Source organism: Ambystoma mexicanum, chromosome 11, assembly GCF_040938575.1.
Source record: "Ambystoma mexicanum isolate Mex_15411 chromosome 11, UKY_AmexF1_1, whole genome shotgun sequence".
Taxonomy (NCBI): Eukaryota; Metazoa; Chordata; class Amphibia; order Caudata; family Ambystomatidae; genus Ambystoma; species Ambystoma mexicanum.
In genome coordinates this window covers 260921840-260935610 of record NC_090934.1, presented here as the reverse complement: position 1 = coordinate 260935610, position 13771 = coordinate 260921840, and positions in this window count along the sequence as shown.

Below are 13771 nucleotides of genomic sequence, written 5' to 3'. Positions count from 1 at the left end.
ACGAAATCTTCACCCTTGAGGGGCGCAGACGAATCCGACACGGGTCCCCGTTGATCGGATGTAGGATCGGTGGAGCTTGAGGCTCTTTTGACCGAAAGAATCGAAGTTTTTGTGAAAAAAGCGCGAAAAATAGCACTAACGCTCGAGAGCAATAGCACGAGGATCCCAACACATGAACGTGCGGTAAAAATCTGAAGATGGCTGCCAGAGGCGGTGCTTAGGTAGAGGGCAGTCATTGGCTGTGGTCAGTATGACGCAGAGACCAGTGATTGGTTATTACTACGAAAGACAGATCAGAAACGAAACTGATACTGGTTTTTTCTTTACCGAGGATTCCCAGCCTGACGACGGGGAATATTCATGAGCATGTGAATCCATGCCAGACCCCATGCTGGAGAAGTACAACTTCGTCTTTTTTCATTCTTGCGCTCAGGTAGACGGTACTCCATCTGCAAGGCGACGGTGACCAACTCTTGAAAGGTCTGGGGGCGAGTAGTTCTTTCAAGCTCATCTTTCAAATCCTCTTGGAGTCCTCTGCAGAACAGAGTTTGTTGTGCAGAGTCCGGGCCAGCCAGCCTCTGCTGCCAGGCGCTGAAATCCTGCGGCGTAGGTCTGTACATCTTGAGACCCCTGCCGTAAGTTGACCAAGGCTTCATAAGTGGAGTATCGGACTTCTGGTCTTTCAAAACGAGTCTTGAACTATTGGGTAAACATCGCATAGTCATTAGTGACCGGGTGTTACGCTCACCTGGTATCCACAGGGACGCCACCCAGCCGGGTTATTCGCTGGCATGCTTCTCAGCTTTGCCCTGATGTGGTTTGCGAGGAAGGTTCTGCCTGAAAATACAGGAGGACTGTGTTCAGGACTGACTGACTGGGGTAAGTATCCTCCCTCCACCCCCATATGATTTCAGTCCCTCTGGAGCCCTCTCCTCACCTTGTGGTAGAATTAGGCGTGCTCTCCGTCCTGCCTTCTTTGCAGGGGCGCGTTGTCTTTCATGGGCGAGTGCGGTCCAGTTACTTCACTGACGCCGGCCCATTTGATATTGTTCAGGTAGGTCTTATTGCTGTTCTTTAGTTATGTTACTATCCTGCATGCCTTTCTTTGTTTAAAATGCGGCGAACTGGCTTGGTTGAGCCCCGCTGGTAAATGATGGCGTATTAAGAGCGCTATGATGCAGTAAGTAAGCGCTATGCGCAGCGCTGCAAATTCTTTCCTTTGCTAACCTGTGTTTTCCTTCCTTGTAGGTCGCGGTGTTCTTCAGCGCGAGTGGAATGTCCGGAGTGGTGCCAGCCGAGAGGCGACCAGCCTGGTAAGCCTTTTGAGCAGTTCGTAATTTGTAAATGTCTCTACTGCTTTCTTTAATGTTGCCTCTATCTTCCTCTTTCAGGTCGTTCTGTCCGGGAGGCGTGCGATTCGAGGAAGCTGTTCTCAGTAGCTGCAAGTATTAAAAGATGAAGACTGCAGGTAAGGTGCTGCTGCTAATGATGTTCCTTTTGTCTCCTTGCAGGTTCTGCTTCTCCGAGGTTTAGGGGGGAAAGCTGGACACATTGAGCGTCACGTTGCGAGCTGCAAAGTAACGCGAAGCGTGTTGTCTTGCTCGGGTGTGGTTTAAATAGTCCCAACAAAATAGTCCAGGTAAAGTAGTCCCTAGGCTACCACACCCAAAACACTAGACCGCATAGCTTGGTTCTTAGGAACAAAGCTATGTGGATGCCTCCATGTCGGCTGACAATACAATAAAGTAGTTCCCAAGCACATTGTTTTTCATGGTGTATGAGCCAGGTGCCATAGGCACCAGGACTGGCCCCATGAGGGCTTTTGAAGAGGATGCCAGGCTCTAGAGGCCGAGTCCTGACTCCACCTGGCCAATGGGTTTGCCAGAGGGGGTTTTGGGCGAGGGTCGTGACACCGGGTCTGATCGGGTGACCAAAGGGGTTGCCCAAGCCAGGGCATTGCCCACTAAGTTAGATACCAGGAACCCCACCTTCGCCTTATCAGTCTCGAAGGTTCGGGGCCGGAAAGTGAAGTACATAAGGCAGGCATCCAGGAATTCTTTCAAAGATTTTGGGTTGCCGTCGTATTTCCCGAAGGGCAATGGGTACGGAGGCAGATCACCTCTGGTCCCTTCTCCTCTAGTAGCTACTTCGGCTACTTGTTGTTTTAATGCAGCATTTTCAGAGCAGAGAGTCTGCATTTCAGTCGTTAAACCTTGAATGGCGGTAACCAACTCATGGTATTGTTCAAAGGAAGCCATGGTACCTGTATGGCGTTGCACTCTGTCAAGACCTGCTGTTTCCTCCCTCCCTTCCTCCTCCCCTGAGACCTCCAGTGACTCCTCTTCCGGAGTCTTCTTCTTCTTCTTGGAGCTCTTCTGAAGAGGGTTTCCTTTCTTTTCCTTCCTTTGAAGAAGATAGGGTCTCTCTCTCCAGGATGCCACCCTGTCGGTCAGGTGCTCCCCAACAGGCTGGTCTCCCCGGGAGCTAGCCCAAAATTACAGGGAAAAGCCTCCAGGCATAAAAACCCTGTGAGTCTTAGCCGGAAGATCCTTAGGGCCTCATTACACGGTAGGCGGTAAGGGTTTACTGGTACCCGTAAGGGCACCTGTACTGGTAAACCCTTACCGCCTTCCTATGAGGTCCCTTTGCGGAACCCGACCTTAACGGCTGGTTTTACCAGCCGTTAAGGAACGGGCCCGCAAAGGGACCTTGGTGCAAATTACGGTACCGCAATTTGCGGTACCGTAATTAGCGCCTTCCCCATTCCCATTGAGCCCTATGGGGGCAGAAATGGGAATGGGGAAGTGCCTTGGTGAATGGGGAATTACCTCCCCCACTCACCTTGGAGTAGGGCGATAATTCCGCCATCCACCAAGGCGGACATGGTAAAATACCGGCGGCAAGGAACAAGTTACTTACCTGTAACTGTTGTTCTCCAGCATGGGTCTGGCATGGATTCACATGCTCATGAATATTCCCCTTCGTCAGGCCGGGAATCCTCGTTATAGAAAAAAATCAGTATCAGTTTCGTTTCTGATCTGTCTTTCCCAGTAGCAACCAATCACTGGTATCTGGATCATACTGCCCCCAGCCAATGACTGCCCTCTCCCTAAGCCCCGCCCCCGGCAGCCATCCTCAGATTTGGTAGCACGTGAAGTGGCAGTATGACCAAGTGAAGAGCCGCAGAGGGGTAGGCGGGAGGGTTTGCATGTGAATCCATGCCAGACCCATGCTGGAGAACAACAGTTACAGGTAAGTAACTTGTTCCTTCTCCAGCATGGGGTCTGGCATGGATTCACATGCTCATGAATATAAGAATACATAGCAGTATACACATGCACAACCACGGGAGGTGGCAAAAGGCTCAATATCAAGCAATACAACAACTCAACATTAAGCAACTCTTACCTCCTCACCAGGCTCACCTTAGGCAAACAGGTTGCGCAGCACTGCCTGGCCGACTCTGGACTCCTCCCTGGAATCCCGGTCGACGCAGTAGAATCTCGTGAAGGTGTGCGTCGACCTCCGTGTAGCAGCCCTGCAGATGTCGAGCAGGGGCACACCAGACAGGTACGCCGTAGTAGCAGCGATCGCTCTGGTCGAATGGGCCCTCGAACGGCCTGGCAACGCTCGGTTTGCCAACCGGTGACAGTGCATGATGCAGCCGGAGAGCCATCTGGAAATGGAAGTCTTCGAGAGAGCCTTCCCTTGATTCACAGGTCCAAAGTTCACAAACAGCTGTGATGTCTTCCGAAAACTCTTTGTGTGGTCCACGTAGAACTTCAGCGCTCTAGCTACATCCAGCGAGTGCAAAGTCCTCTCAGCCGGCGACAAAGGCGACGGGAAGAAAACTGGCAACACCAAGGGCTCGTTGAGGTGGAAGTCCGATGGCACCTTGGGCATGAAGGAGGGGTGCGTCCTCAGCACCACCCTCGTGTCATGAAAAGTCAAGTATGGAGGCTTGCAAGACAGGGCCTGGATCTCTCCCACTCATCGTGCAGAGGTGATGGCCACGAGGAATGCTGTTTTCCACGACAGAAACTTCCACGACACTGAATGCATAGGCTCGAATGGGGCCCCCATGAGCCTAGTTAGCACCACGTTGAGCTCCCACGCCGGGGCTGGGGCCTTCACCGTTAAGAACCAGCCGTTAAGGTCGGGTTCCGCAAAGGGACCTCATAGGAAGGCGGTAAGGGTTTACCAGTACAGGTGCCCTTACGGGTACCAGTAAACCCTTACCGCCTACCGTGTAATGAGGCCCTAAGGATCTTCCGGCTAAGACTCACAGGGTTTTTATGCCTGGAGGCTTTTCCCTGTAATTTTGGGCTAGCTCCCGGGGAGACCAGCCTGTTGGGGAGCACCTGACCGACAGGGTGGCATCCTGGAGAGAGAGACCCTATCTTCTTCAAAGGAAGGAAAAGAAAGGAAACCCTCTTCAGAAGAGCTCCAAGAAGAAGAAGAAGACTCCGGAAGAGGAGTCACTGGAGGTCTCAGGGGAGGAGGAAGGGAGGGAGGAAACAGCAGGTCTTGACAGAGTGCAACGCCATACAGGTACCATGGCTTCCTTTGAACAATACCATGAGTTGGTTACCGCCATTCAAGGTTTAACGACTGAAATGCAGACTCTCTGCTCTGAAAATGCTGCATTAAAACAACAAGTAGCCGAAGTAGCTACTAGAGGAGAAGGGACCAGAGGTGATCTGCCTCCGTACCCATTGCCCTTCGGGAAATACGACGGCAACCCAAAATCTTTGAAAGAATTCCTGGATGCCTGCCTTATGTACTTCACTTTCCGGCCCCGAACCTTCGAGACTGATAAGGCGAAGGTGGGGTTCCTGGTATCTAACTTAGTGGGCAATGCCCTGGCTTGGGCAACCCCTTTGGTCACCCGATCAGACCCGGTGTCACGACCCTCGCCCAAAACCCCCTCTGGCAAACCCATTGGCCAGGTGGAGTCAGGACTCGGCCTCTAGAGCCTGGCATCCTCTTCAAAAGCCCTCATGGGGCCAGTCCTGGTGCCTATGGCACCAGGCTCATACACCATGAAAAACAATGTGCTTGGGAACTACTTTATTGTATTGTCAGCCGACATGGAGGCATCCACATAGCTTTGTTCCTAAGAACCAAGCTATGCGGTCTAGTGTTTTGGGTGTGGTAGCCTAGGGACTACTTTACCTGGACTATTTTGTTGGGACTATTTAAACCACACCCGAGCAAGACAACACGCTTCGCGTTACTTTGCAGCTCGCAACGTGACGCTCAATGTGTCCAGCTTTCCCCCCTAAACCTCGGAGAAGCAGAACCTGCAAGGAGACAAAAGGAACATCATTAGCAGCAGCACCTTACCTGCAGTCTTCATCTTTTAATACTTGCAGCTACTGAGAACAGCTTCCTCGAATCGCACGCCTCCCGGACAGAACGACCTGAAAGAGGAAGATAGAGGCAACATTAAAGAAAGCAGTAGAGACATTTACAAATTACGAACTGCTCAAAAGGCTTACCAGGCTGGTCGCCTCTCGGCTGGCACCACTCCGGACATTCCACTCGCGCTGAAGAACACCGCGACCTACAAGGAAGGAAAACACAGGTTAGCAAAGGAAAGAATTTGCAGCGCTGCGCATAGCGCTTACTTACTGCATCATAGCGCTCTTAATACGCCATCATTTACCAGCGGGGCTCAACCAAGCCAGTTCGCCGCATTTTAAACAAAGAAAGGCATGCAGGATAGTAACATAACTAAAGAACAGCAATAAGACCTACCTGAACAATATCAAATGGGCCGGCGTCAGTGAAGTAACTGGACCGCACTCGCCCATGAAAGACAACGCGCCCCTGCAAAGAAGGCAGGACGGAGAGCACGCCTAATTCTACCACAAGGTGAGGAGAGGGCTCCAGAGGGACTGAAATCATATGGGGGTGGAGGGAGGATACTTACCCCAGTCAGTCAGTCCTGAACACAGTCCTCCTGTATTTTCAGGCAGAACCTTCCTCGCAAACCACATCAGGGCAAAGCTGAGAAGCATGCCAGCGAATAACCCGGCTGGGTGGCGTCCCTGTGGATACCAGGTGAGCGTAACACCCGGTCACTAATGACTATGCGATGTTTACCCAATAGTTCAAGACTCGTTTTGAAAGACCAGAAGTCCGATACTCCACTTATGAAGCCTTGGTCAACTTACGGCAGGGGTCTCAAGATGTACAGACCTACGCCGCAGGATTTCAGCGCCTGGCAGCAGAGGCTGGCTGGCCCGGACTCTGCACAACAAACTCTGTTCTGCAGAGGACTCCAAGAGGATTTGAAAGATGAGCTTGAAAGAACTACTCGCCCCCAGACCTTTCAAGAGTTGGTCACCGTCGCCTTGCAGATGGAGTACCGTCTACCTGAGCGCAAGAATGAAAAAAGACGAAGTTGTACTTCTCCAGCATGGGGTCTGGCATGGATTCACATGCTCATGAATATTCCCCGTCGTCAGGCTGGGAATCCTCGGTAAAGAAAAAACCAGTATCAGTTTCGTTTCTGATCTGTCTTTCGTAGTAATAACCAATCACTGGTCTCTGCGTCATACTGACCACAGCCAATGACTGCCCTCTACCTAAGCACCGCCTCTGGCAGCCATCTTCAGATTTTTACCGCACGTTCATGTGTTGGGATCCTCGTGCTATTGCTCTCGAGCGTTAGTGCTATTTTTCGCGCTTTTTTCACAAAAACTTCGATTCTTTCGGTCAAAAGAGCCTCAAGCTCCACCGATCCTACATCCGATCAACGGGGACCCGTGTCGGATTCGTCTGCGCCCCTCAAGGGTGAAGATTTCGTCGAGCTACACTTCGGAGGACTCCAGAAGCTTCTCAGGCCCGGTCTCGGAGATGGCCCAGGAGAAGGGAAGCTCGACGCCCGGAAAGCTGTTCAGGGTCTGCCCTGGATGCCAGCTGCAGAACGTCTTTAAGGAGGACGAACACTCTTTCTGCCTTTACTGCCTTCATGAGGACAAGACGCACGTGGAGAAGGACTGTGCGTTTTGCGGCAACATGTCGGAACGGACCATGAAGGACTGCCATCAACGTCTCGCCAACTGGCTGGAGGGTAAGAGCCCGTCTGGCGAGAAGAAGAAGAAATCCGAGCGGTCTTCTAAGACCTTTGAGGGCGCCCCGGCGACGGGGGCCCAACATAAGGCTAAGCACCGCGAGTCCGCTGGCACCGGGAGCGCCGAACGGTCGGGCTCTACGGGCGCCAGGCAGGGCGCACCCTCCCCGGCACCATCAACCACGAGCCAACGCTCTGGGTCGGGTAAGAGGAAGGCCGAGCACCCGGCGAAACTCCTGGAGAGGCCCCGGTCGAGCTCTAAGACAGAGGAGGAGCGTGGCAGTGCCCCCTCCCTCAAGGATAAGGCGGTGAGCGCACCTAAGGTGGTGAAGGCCTTGATCCATCCGACCAAGCCCTCTATCGAAACGGTCGCGGCGGCCCTGGCTCAGCCTGTGGAGGCTGCGCCAGTGGTGGCGACCTCGGGGCCCAGAATCTCCCTGCCTCCTCGGAGGGAGTCTTCTTTTGTGCCCATCGATAGGACCCCCGTGAAACCCTCCGTGGGGAAGAAGAAGGGGGGGCAGGGCGTCGTCGTAGATTCGGCCTCAACCTCAGAAGAGGAGCTGATCGAGGTCTTAAGCCACGGCCTAGGCGTGGAAGAAGGCCAGCCCGTCGGAATGGACCCCGACGCAGGTGACGACGACGACGACATCGTCGAGGATACCGACGGGGCCCCTGCTCGCCCGTCGGATTCCCCTCTGCCAGCGCCGCAAGACAACTCGGCGGCCATTTTGTTGGCCATACAGTCCTTATGCTCCGAGATAAGGACGAGACTACCGTTACCGACGGAGGAACCTCTCCCGTCGGGGGATCCAGAACCGGGACCTTCTGGTGTTCCCCCTACCAAGAAAAGAAGGATCCATCCACCACCTCCTTTTCAACCGTCGCGCCCCGTCCAGCCCTCCTCCCCGTCCACCCGAGGGGATGATACGGGGACTGACACGGCAGCGACGGGTACGGACGACGAGGCATACGACGAGGATATTCCGTCGTCGCCTCCCGCCAGGGCTTCTCCGCCCGACGAGATCGGATCTTTCCACTCCATGATCTCCAGGGCTTCCGAGCTTTTCCAACTCTGCCCTGAGGAGAAGAAAAAGGAAGGCTTCCTTTATCAGCGGCGCGAGGCCAAGAGGAAGACGGTCCTCGCAGTGCCTCTGTTGGACGACATTTGGGATGAGGGCCTTTCCCTCCTCAAGAACCCTTCCACGACGCCAGCTAGAAGAGACCGGTACGAGAAAAAGTACCGGGTCCCGGACACGGCCCCCCTGTGCCTCCGGGCGCAGCCTACCCCGGATTCCGTCGTCTCCGCGGCAGCCAGGAAGAAAGCGGGGGGGTGCGGCCTCCACAGCGACTTCCCCGCCGGACGGCGAGGGAAAGAAATTGGATGCTATGGGACGTAGAGTCATCTCGTTGGCAGCGACGACGATTAAAGCGGCCAACGCCTTGGCTATCGTGGCTCGCTACGACAGGGAGCTCTGGTACAAGATAGCTCCCCTGCTGGATTTTCTGCCGGACGACAAGAGGGCGGAGGCCCTGGAGATCCTGCAGGAAGGTGAGGTGGCCTCGGACCACGCCATCACCGTGGCGACGGACATCGCCGACACTGGGTTCCGCCAGCTGGGCAACGGCGTTTGCCTTCGACGTCGTGGATGGCTCAAAGCTACGGACTTCCGGCAGGACGTCCAGACCAGAGTCCTGGACATGCCCTTCGACGGGAACAACCTGTTTGGGAAGACAGTGGACGATTCCCTTCAGGCCATCAAGGCGGATACTGAGACGGCCCGGGCCCTCGGAGTTCTGCAGCAACGTCGGACGCCCTTTCGGAGCAGCGGAGGCAAGGGCGCCTCCAGAGGTTCCGGCGGCGGTTCCGCTTCCTACCGTCAAGCGGCCCGCTCGTCGTCGCAAGAGGCCTACAGAGGACGAGGCAAGTCTAGCGGACCCCGCCGTCGTCGCCCAGGAGGTCAAGGCGGCAAGGCCGCGTCCAAGCAGGATTGAACCGGCTGTGGGGTCGGGCCCCCACCGGAGCACCCCGGTGGGAGGCCGGCTGGCGGGCTTCGTCAGCGTGTGGGAGTCCATCTCCACCGACCGTTGGGTGCTGGACGCCCTGGCCCGGGGCCACGCGCTCGAGTTTCAAAGAAGGTGCCCGCGCGTCCCCCCCGTGGCCAGGAAAGAACTTCACGTCCCTCAACTTCTCCTGGAGGTAAAGGCGATGCTCAGGAAGGGCGCCATCGAAATCGTCCCAAAGAGGCTTCGGGGCTCCGGAGTTTACTCGAGATACTTCCTCGTGAAGAAGAAGACGGGAGGATGGCGCCCCATCCTAGACCTCCGACGTCTGAACAAGTTCATCAAGGCGCAGAAGTTCCGGATGGTCACCCTCCAGCACGTCCTGGGCCAGCTGGAGGAAGGGGATTTCCTATCGTCATTGGATTTGGAGGATGCCTACTTCCACATTCCCATCCTAAAGGGGCACCGAAAATTCCTCAGGTTCGTGGTCCAAGGGCGTCATTACCAGTTCAGAGCCCTCCCCTTCGGACTACGGTCGGCACCCAGGGTATTCACCAAGTGCCTCGCACCGGTGGCGGCGCAGCTGCGCCGCGAGGGGATCCACGTCTACCCCTACCTGGACGACTGGCTCATCCGCGCCAAGACGAGGGAGCTCGCCGTGGTTCACACGGCAAGGACCGTCCAACTCCTCACGGACCTGGGATTCTCCGTGAACTACGCCAAATCCCACCTGGTGCCCGCACAAGTCGCACTGTTTCTGGGAGCGAGGCTCGACACAGTGTCCCTTCTGGCCTCCCCGTCGGAGGAGAGGACCAGGACCATCTTGGGCAAGGTGCAACGGATGTTGGTGGCCGACGCGGCCAAAGTGAGGTCCATCAAGTCCCTCCTCGGGATGATGTCTTCCTGCATCTACCTCATTCCCATGTGCAGGCTCCGGATGCGCCCGTTGCAAGAATTCCTGGATGCGCGCTGGATCCAGACGACGGGCAGCTTCGAGGAAAGGATCAAGCTCGACGAGAACTTCCGACGAGCGATACGGTGGTGGGGCACCCGCGCGCATCTGACGGCGGGCATGGACTTCCAGACCCCAGCCCACCAGGAGACTGTGACTACGGATGCCTCCCTGGAAGGGTGGGGAGCGCACACCGAAAATCTGCACGCAAAGGGACTCTGGCTCCCGACGGAGAAGTCTCTGCATATCAACGTCCTGGAGCTCCGTGCAGTGTTTTGGGCCCTCAGGTCCTTCCTTCCGTCCCTCAAGGGCAAGGTGGTGAGGATCTTCACCGACAACACCACCACCATGTTTTACATCAGGAAACAGGGCGGAACCAGGTCCCCAGCGCTGTCCAAGGAGGCGCAGGACCTGTGGCATTGGGCCGTCGCCCAAAGGATTTTTCTGGTGCCGTTTCATCTGGCAGGGATAAAAAACACCATTGCCGACTCACTCAGCAGGGAGCTGCGCTCGTGCCACGAGTGGGAACTACGGCAGGATCTGGTGGATCGCCTCTTCCGACGGTGGGGCACACCCCAGATCGACCTGTTCGCGACGGCGACGAACACCAAGTGCCGGAGGTTCGCCAGCAGGTTTCCCCAGACGAGGAGCATGGGCGATGCTTTCTCGTTCCCCTGGGAGGGCCTGTTCCTCTACGCGTTCCCTCCCTTGCCTCTGCTAATCCGGCTAGTCAACCTGCTCAAGAGGTCACGGTGCAGGATGATCCTCGTCGCACCCTCGTGGCCGAGGCAGATATGGTTCCCGGACCTTCTGGACTTGTCAGCGTCCCCGCCGATCAAGCTGCCGGCGGACGCGGATCTACTCTCCAGGGAAGGAGGCGCCATCCTCCACCACGACCCGAAGTCGCTGAACTTGCAGGCCTGGCTCCTGCAGCGCTAGAGTTTGGAGGATACGACATACCGGCCGACTGCAGAGAGGTTCTTGCAAAGGCCAGGGCGTCCTCGACTCTTAAATGCTACGGACACAAATGGAAGAGGTTCTCTGTCTGGTGCCACGCACAGAAGATTAACCCTCTACGGATTACGGCTCCCCAAGTACTGCCGTACCTGCTGACGCTGGCCAAAGCTGGCCTGGCACACGCGTCCATCAAGATTCATCTTGCTGCGATCTCCCGATACACCAGAACCACGGGGCGGACGTCCTTGTGGTCTCATCGCCTGGTGAAAGAGTTCATGAAGGGACTGTTCAGATCGTTCCCGCCGGTGAAGGCTCCGGCCCCGGCGTGGGAGCTCAACGTGGTGCTGACCAAGCTCATGGGACCTCCGTTCGAGCCTCTGCACTCGGCTCCGTTGAAGTTTCTATCGTGGAAAACTGCTTTTCTTGTGGCCATCACCTCCGCACGACGAGTGGGAGAGATCCAGGCCCTTTCCTGCAAGGCCCCGTACTTGACTTTCCACGACACGAGGGTAGTGCTCAGGACGCACCCCTCCTTCATGCCCAAGGTACCGTCGGACTTCCATCTCAACGAACCCTTGGTGTTGCCTGTATTCTTCCCGTCGCCTTCGTCGCCGGCTGAGAGGACTTTGCACTCGCTGGATGTAGCTAGAGCGCTGAAGTTCTACGTGGACCGCACGAAGTGTTTTCGGAAGACGTCACAACTCTTTGTGAACTTTGGACCTGTCAATCAGGGGAAGGCTCTCTCGAAGGCTTCCATTTCCAGATGGCTCTCCGGCTGTATCATGTACTGTCATCGGTTGGCAAACCGACCTCTGCCCGGCCGTCCGAGAGCCCATTCCACCAGAGCGATCGCAGCTACCACGGCGTTCCTTTCTGGTGTGCCCCTGCTGGACATATGCAGGGCTGCTACGTGGAGGTCGACGCACACCTTCACGAAGTTCTACTGCGTCGATCGGGATTCCAGGGAGGAGTCCAGGGTCGGCCAAGCAGTGCTGCGCAACCTGTTCGCCTGAGGTGAGCCTGGTGAGGAGGTAAGATGCTTAATGTTGAGTTTGATGCTATGCTTAATGTTGAGCCTTTGCCACCTCCCGTGGTTGTGCATGTGTATACTGCTATGTATTCTTTATTCATGAGCATGTGAATCCATGCCAGACCCCATGCTGGAGAAGGAACAAGTTACTTACCTGTAACTGTTGTTCTCCAGCATGGGTCTGGCATGGATTCACATGCGAACCCTCCCGCCTACCCCTCTGCGGCTCTTCACTTGGTCATACTGCCACTTCACGTGCTTCCAAATCTGAAGATGGCTGCCAGAGGCGGTGGTTAGGTAGAGGGCAGTCATTGGCTGTGGTCAGTATGACGCAGAGACCAGTGATTGGTTATTACTACGAAAGACAGATCAGAAACGAAACTGATACTGGTTTTTTCTTTACCGAGGATTCCCAGCCTGACGACGGGGAATATTCATGAGCATGTGAATCCATGCCAGACCCATGCTGGAGAACAACAGTTACAGGTAAGTAACTTGTTCCTTACCTGCCTCCTCAGCTTCATTCTCATCCCACGAATGAGAAGACTGTCGTACCCTCTGGAGAAGAGCCAATGCAGATAGGCACAGCCAGAGGACCTTTAACAGCCGAGGAACGAAAGAGAAGAAAAGAACTTGGATTATGTATGTACTGTGGCTCTCAGAAACATCTTTTGAGAAACTGCCCAGAAGTCCCACGAAGGCGGTCGGGAAACACCACGCCCCAAACCTAGACAGGGATAGGTCGGGGGTGATAGCTATCAGTCCCTGTAATTTTTCCAGACTAGCCAGAGACTCGGGAGACAGTCGCCTCATGGTAGTCAAGGTGCGTCTGTTCTTGGCCGGCAAGAAATGGGAAGTCCTGGCCATGCTGGACTGCGGGGCAGCAGGCAATTTTCTCAACATCAGTTGGGCTCATGAGAACTCCCTTCCTATCCACCGCAAGGCCAGAACAGTTCCAGTTGAAGGTGTTGATGGTTCTCCTCTTTCATCTGGACCTATTGAGTGGGAGACCATTCCAGTTGGGGTGACCGTATTTAAGCATCAGGGGGAGATGGTATTTGATCTCATTAAGGCAGCCCATTTTCCCATAATATTGGGCATGCCATGGTTGCGTCGTCACAACCCTTCCATTGACTGGTTTGGAAATACGGTGTCTTTCACTTCCTCCTACTGCAGAGATCACTGTTTGAAAAGGTCTACACTAGCACCTCTCCAGGGTGTCCAAGATGAAGCACCACCAGTAGTCATCAATTCCGTGCCCATTCAATATCAGGACTTCTCCGAAGTTTTTGAAGATAAAGCCCATCATCTCCTTCCTCCTCACCGTACAGAAGATTGTGCCATAGAGACTATCCCTGGAGACTCCATTTCTTTTGGGAGAATGTATCCCCTTTCAATCCCTGAATGACAGGCTTTGAAAGATTACCTCGAGACCAACTTGGAACATGGACTTATACGAGAATCTAAGTCCCCTGCAGGAGCATCACTCTTTTTCATCCCAAAGAAAGGGTCATCTGAACTAAGACCTTGCATAGACTATCGAGGCCTCAACCAACAGACCATCAAGGACCGCTACCCAATGCCATTAATAAAAGAGATTCTTGAGGCGATTCCAGGGGCCACCATTTTCACAAAGTTGGATCTTAAGGGAGCCTACCATTTGTTGCGTATTAGAGCTGGTGATGAATGGAAGACAGCTTTCCGCACGCCCCTAGGCCACTTTGAGTACACCGTCATACCTTTCGGCTTG